The sequence below is a fragment of the Schistocerca gregaria genome, unplaced genomic scaffold (assembly GCF_023897955.1).
Source record: "Schistocerca gregaria isolate iqSchGreg1 unplaced genomic scaffold, iqSchGreg1.2 ptg000043l, whole genome shotgun sequence".
Classification (NCBI taxonomy): Eukaryota; Metazoa; Arthropoda; class Insecta; order Orthoptera; family Acrididae; genus Schistocerca; species Schistocerca gregaria.
The window spans coordinates 121,798-130,842 of NW_026061702.1; positions in this window are offsets into that span (position 1 = coordinate 121,798).

Here is a 9,045-nt window from a genome sequence, read left to right on the forward strand (position 1 = left end):
GTTACAGAATCGACTTAAATCCAGATCGTCACATTAGCCGGAGTTCTGTCTGAAACGGCTGTACTTATTGTCTGCAAAGCTATGTCGCGTGCTGCGGTATGCGCAGACACTAAAAGCACCATAGTAGAACACAGATGAAGCTTCTAAGTTGATGTAATAGCTAGTAAGAAGTAGTACAGTTCAAGTTTTAGGTATCGATTATTGACTATTTAGATGTCTTTGGTGCCTTGGGCATTAGCTAGGAGCTTAAGATTCTGCATGAAAGGAGGACTAGCAGCCGCGTTGCACGGGAGTATGTGAAAAGTGTTCATATGTAGTAAAAACCTGAGAAATACGTCCGTTTTCGTCATTTGTTATCGAATCGACTTAAAGCCAGATCGTCACATTGGCCGCTCTTCTCTCTGAAACGGTTGTACTTATCGTCTGCAAAGCTATGCCGCGTGCTGCGTTATGCGGAGACACTAAAATAACCACAGTGGAACACAGATGAAGCTTCTAAGTTGTGTAATAGGCAGTAAGAAGTTGTACAATTTAAGGTTTAGGTATCGATTATTGACTTTTTAGCTGGCTTTGGTGACTTGGACATGAGCTAGGACCTTAAGATTCTGCATGAAACGAGGACCAGCAGCGGAGTTCCACGGTAGAATGTGAAAAGTGTTCATATGTAGGAAAAACCTGAGAAATCCGTCCGTTTTCGTCATTTGTTATCGAATCAACTTAAAGCCAGATCGGCACATTGGACGCTCTTCTCTCTGAAACGGTAGTACTTATCGTCTGCAAAGCTATGTCGCGTGCTGCGGTATACGGAGACTCTAAAAGCACCATAGTAGAACACAGATGAAGCTTCTAAGTTGATGTAATAGCCAGTAAGAAGTAGTACAGTTCAAGTTTTAGTTATCGATTATTGACTATTTTGCTGGCTTTTGTGCCTTTGTACATGAGGTAGGAGCTTACGATTCTGCATGAAAGGAGGACTAGCAGCCGCGTTGCACGGGAGTATGTGAAAAGTGTTCATATGTAGTAAAAACCAGAGAAATCCGTCCGTTTTCGTCATTTGTTATCGAATCGACTTAAAGCCAGATTTTCACATTGGCCGCTCTTCTCTCTGAAACGGTAGTACTTATCGTCTGCAAAGCTATGTCGCGTGCTGCGGTATACGGAGACACTGAAAGCACCATAGTAGAACACATATGAAGCTTTTAAGTTGATGTAATAGCTAGTAAGAAGTAGTACAGTTCAAGATTTAGGTATCGATTATTGACTATTTAGCTGGCTTTGGTGCCTTGGACATGAGATAGGACCTTAAGATTCTGCATGAAAGGAGGACTGCAGCCGCGTTGCACGGGAGTATGTGAAAAGTGTTCATATGTAGTAAAAACCAGAGAAATCCGTCCGTTTTCGTCATTTGTTATCGAATCGACTGAAAGCCAGATCGTCACATTGGCCGCTCTTCTCTCTGAAACGGTTGTACTTATCGTCTGCAAAGCTATGTCGCGTGCTGCGGTATGCGGAGACACTTAAATCACCATTGTAGAACACAGATGAAGCTTCTAAGTTGAAGTAATATCCAGTTAAATGTAGTACAATTCAAGACTTAGGTTCGATTTTTGACTTTTTATCATTCTTTGGTGCCTTGGACATGAGCTAGGACCTTAAGATTCTGCATGAAAGGAGGACTAGCAGCCGAGTTGCATGGGAGAATGTGAAAAGTGTTCATATGTAGTAAAAACCTGAGAAATCCGTCCGTTTTCGTCATTTGTTATCGAATCGACTTAAACCCAGATTGTCACATTGGCCCCTCTTCACTGAAACGGTTGTAATTATCGTCTGCAAAGCTATGTCGCGTGCTGCGGTATACGGAGACACTAAAAGCACCATAGTAGAACACAGATGAAGCTTCTAAGTTGATGTAATAGCCAGTAAGAAGTAGTACAGTTCAAGTTTTAGGTACCGATTATTGACTATTTTGCTGGCTTTTGTGCCTTTGTACATGAGCTAGGAGCTTAAGAATCTGCATGAAAAGAGGACTAGCAGCCGCGTTGCACGGGAGTATGTGAAATGTGTTCATATGTAGTAACAACCTGAGAAATCCGTCCGTTTTCGTCATTTGTTATCGAATCGACTTAAAGCCAGATCGTCACATTGCCCGCTCTTCTCTCTGAAACGGTTGTACTTATCGTCTGCAAAGCTATGTCGCGTGCTGCGTTATGCGGAGACACTAAAAGCTCCATAGTAGAACACAGATGAAGCTTCTAAGTTGATGTGATAGCCAGTAAGGAGTAGTACAATTTAAGTTTTAGGTATCGAATATTGACTTTTTAGCTGGCTTTGGTGCCTTGGACATGAGCTAGGACCTTAAGATTCTGCATGAAAGGAGGACTAGCAGCCGAGTTGCACGGGAGAATGCGAAAAGTGTTCATATGTAGTAAAAACCTGAGAAATCCGTCCGTTTTCGTAATTCATTATCGAATCGACTTAAAGCAGTGCGTCACAGTAGCCGCTCTTCTCTCTGAAACGGTTGTACTTATCGTCTGCAAAGCTATGTCGCGCGCTGCGGTATGCGGAGACACTAAAAGCACCATAGTAGAACACAGATGAAGCTTCTAAGTTGATGTAATAGCCAGTCAGAAGTAGTACAATTCAAGTTTTAGGTATCGATTACTGACTTTTTAGCTTGCTTTGGTGCCTTGGACCTGAGCTAGGACCTTAAGATTCTGCATGAAAGGAGGACTAGCAGCCGAGTTGATCGGGAGTATGTGAAAAGTGTTCATATGTAGTAAAAACCTCAGAAATCCGTTCGTTTTCGTCATTTGTTATCGAATCGACTGAAAGCCAGATCGTCACATTGGACGCTCTTCTCTCTGAAACGGTTGTACTTATCGTCTGCAAAGCTATGTCGCGTGCTGCGGTATGCGGAGACACTAAAAGCACTATAGTAGAACACAGATGAAGCTTCTAAGTTGATGTAATAGCCAGTAAGAAGTAGTACAATTTACGTTTTAGGTATCGATTTTTGACTTTTTTGCTGGCTTTGGAGCCTTGGACATGAGGTAGGACCTTAAGATTCTGCATGAAAGGAGGACTAGCAGCTGCGTTGCACGGGAGTATTGTGAAAAGTGTTCATATGTAGTAAAAACCTGCGAAATCCGTCCGTTTTCGTCATTTGTTATCGAATCAACTTGAAGCCAGATCGTCACTTTGGCCGCTCTTCTCTCTGAAACGGTTGTACTTATCGTCTGCAAAGCTATGTCGCGTGACGCGGTATGCGGAGACACTAAAAGCACCATAGTAGAACACAGATGAAGCTTCTAAGTTGATGTAATAGCCAGTAAGAAGTAGTAAAATTCAAGTTTTAGGTATCGATTACTGACTATTTTGCTGGCTTTGGTGCCATGGACATGAGATAGGACCTTAAGATTCTGCATGAAAGGAGAACTAGCAGCCGCGTTGCACGGGAGTATGTGAAAAGTGTTCATATGTAGTAAAAACCTGAGAAATCCGTCCGTTTTCGTCATTTGTTATCGAATCGACTTAAAGCCAGATCGTCACATTGGCCGCTCTTCTCTCTGAAACGGTAGTACTTATCGTCTGCAAAGCTATGTCGCGTGCTGCGGTATGCGGAGAGACTAAAAGCACCATAGTGGAACACAGATGAGGCTTCTAAGTTGATGTAATAGCCAGTAAGAAGTAGTACAGTTCAAGTTTTAGGTATCGATTATTGATTATTTTGCTGGCTTTTGTGCCTTGGACATGAGCTAGGAGCTTACGATTATGCATGAAAGGAGGACTAGCAGCCGCGTTGCACGGGAGTATGTGAAAAGTGTTCATATGTAGTGAAAACCTGAGAAATCCGTCCGTTTTCGTCATTTGTTATCGAAACGTCTTAAAGCCAGATCGACACATTGGCCGCTCTTCTCTCTGAAACGATTGTACTTATCGTCTGCAAAGCTATGTCGCATGCTGCAGTATGCGGAGACACTAAAAGCACCATAGTAGAACACACATGAAGCTTCTAAGTTGATGTAATAGCAAGTAAGAAGAAGTACAATTCAAGTTTTAGGTATCGATTATTGACTTTTTAGCTGGCTTTGGTACATTGGACATGAGCTAGGAGCTTAAGATTCTGCATGAAAGGAGGACTAGCAGCCGAGTTGCACGGGTGAACGCGAAAAGTGTTCATATGTAGTAAAAACCTGAGAAACCCGTCCGTTTTCGTCATTTGTTATCGAATCGACTTAAAGCCAGATCGTCACATTGGCCGGTCTTCTCTCTGAAACGGTTGTACTTATCGTCTGCAAAGGTATTTCGAGTGCTGCGGTATGCGGAGACACTAAAAGCACCATAGTAGAACACAGATGAAGCTTCTAAGTTGATGTAATAGCCAGTAAGGAGTAGTACAGTTCAAGTTTTAGGTATCGATTATTGACTATTTTGCTGGCTTTTGTGCCTTGGACATGAGCTAGGAGCTTAAGATTATGCATGAAAGGAGGACTAGCAGCCGCGTTGCACGGGAGTATGTGAAAAGTGTTCATATGTAGTAAAAACCTGAGAAATCCGTCCGTTTTCGTCATTTGTTATCGAAACGACTTAAAGCCAGATCGTCACATTGGCCGCTCTTCTCTCTGAAACGGTTGTACTTATCGTCTGCAAAGCTTTGTCGCATGCTGCAGTATGCGGAAACACTAAAAGCACCATAGTAGAACACACATGAAGCTTCTAAGTTGATGTAATAGCAAGTAAGAAGAAGTACAATTCAAGTTTTAGGTATCGATTATTGACTTTTTAGCTGGCTTTGGTACATTGGACATGAGCTAGGAGCTTACGATTCTGCATGAAAGGAGGACTAGCAGCCTAGTTGCACGGGTGAATGCGGAAAGTGTTCATATGTAGTAAAAACCTGAGAAACCCGTCCGTTTTCGTCGTTTGTTATCGAATCGACTTAAAGCCAGATCGTCACATTGGCCGGTCTTCTCTCTGAAACGGTTGTACTTATCGTCTGCAAAGGTATTTCGAGTGCTGCGGTATGTGGAGACACTAAAAGCACCATAGTAGAACACAGATGAAGCTTCTAAGTTGATTTAATAGCAAGTAAGAAGTAGTACAATTCAAGTTTTAGGTATCGATTATTGACTTTTTAGGCGGCTTTGGTGCCTTGAACATGAGCTAGGACCTTAAGATTCTGCATGAAAAGAGGACTAGCAGCCGAGTTGCACGGGAAAATGTGAAAAGTGTTCATATGTAGTAAAAACCTGAGAAATCCGTCCGTTATCATCATTTGTTACAGAATCGACTTAAATCCAGATCGTCACATTAGCCGGAGTTCTGTCTGAAACGGCTGTACTTATTGTCTGCAAAGCTATGTCGCGTGCTGCGGTATGCGCAGACACTAAAAGCACCATAGTAGAACACAGATGAAGCTTCTAAGTTGATGTAATAGCTAGTAAGAAGTAGTACAGTTCAAGTTTTAGGTATCGATTATTGACTATTTAGATGTCTTTGGTGCCTTGGGCATTAGCTAGGAGCTTAAGATTCTGCATGAAAGGAGGACTAGCAGCCGCGTTGCACGGGAGTATGTGAAAAGTGTTCATATGTAGTAAAAACCTGAGAAATACGTCCGTTTTCGTCATTTGTTATCGAATCGACTTAAAGCCAGATCGTCACATTGGCCGCTCTTCTCTCTGAAACGGTTGTACTTATCGTCTGCAAAGCTATGCCGCGTGCTGCGTTATGCGGAGACACTAAAATAACCACAGTGGAACACAGATGAAGCTTCTAAGTTGTGTAATAGGCAGTAAGAAGTTGTACAATTTAAGGTTTAGGTATCGATTATTGACTTTTTAGCTGGCTTTGGTGACTTGGACATGAGCTAGGACCTTAAGATTCTGCATGAAACGAGGACCAGCAGCGGAGTTCCACGGTAGAATGTGAAAAGTGTTCATATGTAGGAAAAACCTGAGAAATCCGTCCGTTTTCGTCATTTGTTATCGAATCAACTTAAAGCCAGATCGGCACATTGGACGCTCTTCTCTCTGAAACGGTAGTACTTATCGTCTGCAAAGCTATGTCGCGTGCTGCGGTATACGGAGACTCTAAAAGCACCATAGTAGAACACAGATGAAGCTTCTAAGTTGATGTAATAGCCAGTAAGAAGTAGTACAGTTCAAGTTTTAGTTATCGATTATTGACTATTTTGCTGGCTTTTGTGCCTTTGTACATGAGGTAGGAGCTTACGATTCTGCATGAAAGGAGGACTAGCAGCCGCGTTGCACGGGAGTATGTGAAAAGTGTTCATATGTAGTAAAAACCAGAGAAATCCGTCCGTTTTCGTCATTTGTTATCGAATCGACTTAAAGCCAGATTTTCACATTGGCCGCTCTTCTCTCTGAAACGGTAGTACTTATCGTCTGCAAAGCTATGTCGCGTGCTGCGGTATACGGAGACACTGAAAGCACCATAGTAGAACACATATGAAGCTTTTAAGTTGATGTAATAGCTAGTAAGAAGTAGTACAGTTCAAGATTTAGGTATCGATTATTGACTATTTAGCTGGCTTTGGTGCCTTGGACATGAGATAGGACCTTAAGATTCTGCATGAAAGGAGGACTGCAGCCGCGTTGCACGGGAGTATGTGAAAAGTGTTCATATGTAGTAAAAACCAGAGAAATCCGTCCGTTTTCGTCATTTGTTATCGAATCGACTGAAAGCCAGATCGTCACATTGGCCGCTCTTCTCTCTGAAACGGTTGTACTTATCGTCTGCAAAGCTATGTCGCGTGCTGCGGTATGCGGAGACACTTAAATCACCATTGTAGAACACAGATGAAGTTTCTAAGTTGAAGTAATATCCAGTTAAATGTAGTACAATTCAAGACTTAGGTTCGATTTTTGACTTTTTATCATTCTTTGGTGCCTTGGACATGAGCTAGGACCTTAAGATTCTGCATGAAAGGAGGACTAGCAGCCGAGTTGCATGGGAGAATGTGAAAAGTGTTCATATGTAGTAAAAACCTGAGAAATCCGTCCGTTTTCGTCATTTGTTATCGAATCGACTTAAACCCAGATTGTCACATTGGCCCCTCTTCTCTGAAACGGTTGTAATTATCGTCTGCAAAGCTATGTCGCGTGCTGCGGTATACGGAGACACTAAAAGCACCATAGTAGAACACAGATGAAGCTTCTAAGTTGATGTAATAGCCAGTAAGAAGTAGTACAGTTCAAGTTTTAGGTACCGATTATTGACTATTTTGCTGGCTTTTGTGCCTTTGTACATGAGCTAGGAGCTTAAGAATCTGCATGAAAAGAGGACTAGCAGCCGCGTTGCACGGGAGTATGTGAAATGTGTTCATATGTAGTAACAACCTGAGAAATCCGTCCGTTTTCGTCATTTGTTATCGAATCGACTTAAAGCCAGATCGTCACATTGGCCGCTCTTCTCTCTGAAACGGTTGTACTTATCGTCTGCAAAGCTATGTCGCGTGCTGCGGTATGCGGAGACACTAAACCACCATAGTAGAACATAGATGAAGCTTCTAAGTTGATGTAATAGCCAGTAAGAAGTAGTACAATTTACGTTTTAGGTACCGATTTTTGACTTTTTAGCTGGCTTTGGTGCCTTGGACATGAGGTAGGACCTTAAGATTCTGCATGAAAGGAGGACTAGCGGCCGCGTTGCACGGGAGTATTGTGAAAAGTGTTCATATGTAGTAAAAACCTGAGAAATCCGTCCGTTTTCGTCATTTATTATCGAATCAACTTGAAGCCAGATCGTCACATTGTACTTATCGTCTGCAAAGCTATGTCGGGTGATGCGGTATGCGGAGACACTAAAAGCACCATAGTAGAACATAGATGAAGCTTCTAAGTTGATGTAATAGCCAGTAAGAAGTAGTACAATTCAAGTTTTAGGTATCGATTATTGACTTTTTAGCCGGCTTTGGTGCCTTGAACATGAGCTAGGACCTTAAGATTCTGCATGAAAGGAGGACTAGCAGCCGAGTTGCACAGGAAAATGTGAAAAGTGTTCATATGTAGTAAAATCCTGAGAAATCCGTCCGTTTTCATCATTTGTTACAGAATCGACTTAAATCCAGATCGTCACATTGGCCGTTCTTCTCTCTGAAACGGCTGTACTTATCGTCTGCAAAGCTATGTCGCGTGCTGCGGTATGCGGAGACGCTAAAAGCACCATAGTAGAACATACATGAAGCTTCTAAGTTGATGCAATAGCCAGTAAGAAGTAGTACAATTTACGTTTTAGGTATCGATTACTGACTATTTTGCTTTCTTTGGTGCCTTGGACATGAGTTAGGACCTTAAGATTCTGCATGAAAGGAGAACTAGCAGCCGCGTTGCACGGGAGTATGTGAAAAGTGTTCATATGTAGTAAAAACCTGAGAAATCCGTCCGTTTTCGTCATTTGTTATCGAATCGACTTAAAGCCAGATCGTCACATTGGCCGCTCATCTCTCTGAAACGGTTGTACTTATCGTCTGCAAAGCTATGTCGCATGCTGCAGTATGCGGAGACACTAAAAGCACCATAGTAGAACACACATGAAGCTTCTAAGTTGATGTAATAGAAAGTAAGAAGTAGTACAATTCAAGTTTTAGGTATCGATTATTGACTTTTTAGCTGGCTTTGGTACATTGGACATGAGCTAGGACCTTAAGATTCTGCACGAAAGGAGGACTAGCAGCCGAGTTGCACGGGTTAATGCGAAAAGTGTTCATATGTAGTAAAAACCTGAGAAACCCGTCCGTTTTCGTCATTTGTTATCGAATCGACTTAAAGCCAGATCGTCACATTGGCCGGTCTTCTCTCTGAAACGGTTGTACTTATCGTCTGCAAAGGTATGTCGAGTGCTGCGGTATGTGGAGACACTAAAAGCACCATAGTAGAACACACTTGAAGCTTTTAAGTTGATTTAATAGCAAGTAAGAAGTAGTACAATTCAAGTTTTAGGTATCGATTATTGACTTTTTAGCCGGCTTTGGTGCCTTGAACAGCAGCTAGGACCTTAAGATTCTGCATGAAAGGAGGACTAGCA